The sequence below is a fragment of the Nematolebias whitei genome, chromosome 1 (genome assembly GCF_014905685.2).
Source record: "Nematolebias whitei isolate Nwh7 chromosome 1, NemWhi1, whole genome shotgun sequence".
NCBI classification, from domain to species: domain Eukaryota; kingdom Metazoa; phylum Chordata; class Actinopteri; order Cyprinodontiformes; family Rivulidae; genus Nematolebias; species Nematolebias whitei.
In genome coordinates, this window is record NC_056498.1 from 25738421 (window position 1) to 25740033 (window position 1613).

Genomic DNA, 1613 nt, shown 5'->3' on the forward strand with positions numbered 1-1613 from the left:
CATCAGTCAAAGAAACACACAACACAAAACTGATTCTTCCCCCAAACAGCTTACTCCAAAGTGGAACAAACCAGTTTTGTTGGTGCTAAGATGGTCTCTTTGGAACGCCCCCTCCTCCATTGCCGGCCCTCTTCCTTGTTGACAGTCGTGTCAAACTGGTTGAAAACAACAAAGTCCATGCTCAATAATCCAGATTATAAGGCGTATTAAGCAAAACAAAACAGTCAGATAAGTCAAACTTTATTCAACTCATTCACAATAACCACATAATATTGGTTCGAGGTCAGTAAGCACAACCAAAATTTATACATAAGGTGCACCTGATTATAAGGCTCACTGTAGATTTTTGAGAAAATCAAAGGATTTTAAGTGCGCCTTATAGTCCGAAGAATACGGTACATAACCAGGGGACTTCTTAGCGGTCTTTATTGTTCAGCACAGATTTCAAACTGATTTGACAAAAAATCTCTGTCCAGAATTTTACGAAAATATGCTGATATACCCACAACATACCACTAGGTGGCGAGAATGTCCCGATTAACAACTTCAAAAACTACAGAAGAACGTCCTTACCTTAGCTAAAGAGTCTTCCAAAACAATTTTGTTAGAAAACAACAAAGTCCATGCTCAATAATCCAGGTATACAATCCAACATTTTTCAGTCAGGTCATCTGGACAACAAAAAAGGTTGAATCATGTCATCTGGACTTCGTTTTTTTGTTAAAAAGAAACGTTTCGCCCCTCATCCAAGAGGCTTCGTCAGTCTGAGGCCTATCCATCTGGTATTACCCAGAAGCCACCCTGACTCTTGTGTTTCAAGCCTGCCTCAGATACCCCTGAAGTCTGGCCTTTTCACTAATGGTTTCAAAAACACAAAGTTTGTTTTCTCAGTCATCCAGGTATATAACAACAAAAAAGGTTGAATCATGTCATCTGGACAGTTTCTTTTTTGGTGCTGAAACGTTTCGCCTTCGATCCGGAAGGCTTCATCAGTCAAGGAATCACACAACACCGGATCCGGATCGAAGGCGAAACGTTTCAGCACAAAAAAAAGAAGCTGTCCAGATGACCTGACTGAAAAATGTTGGATTGTATACCTGGATTATTGAGCATGGACTTTATTGTTTTCAACCAGTTTGACACGACTCAACAAGGAAAAGGGCCAGCAATGGAGGAGGGGGCGTACCAAAGAAACCATCTTAGCACCAACAAAACTGGTTTGTTCCACTTTGGAGTAAGCTGTTGGGGGAAGAATCAGTTTTGTGTTGTGTGATTCCTTGACTGATGAAGCCTTCCGGATTGAAGGTGAAATGTTTCAGCACAAAAAAAGAAACTGTCCAGATGACCTGACTGAAAAATTTTGGAATTTTGTTAGAGTTTATAGGTCCTTCTCAGTTGTGAACCATTTCACATGATCAATCTTTGACCATGACAGGATTAAAAAGTCAAACAAGCAAGCAAACATTAAACACTAACTAATTCTTGTTATGCATTTAAAGGCATAAAGTGACAGCAGAAATGAACATGTTGTGTCATCGTTGCTAAAATGCTTCATCTCTGGTGTTTATGCTTCTACCAGAAGTGTCCTGGTTTTCCCTTTTTCCTACTCTTTG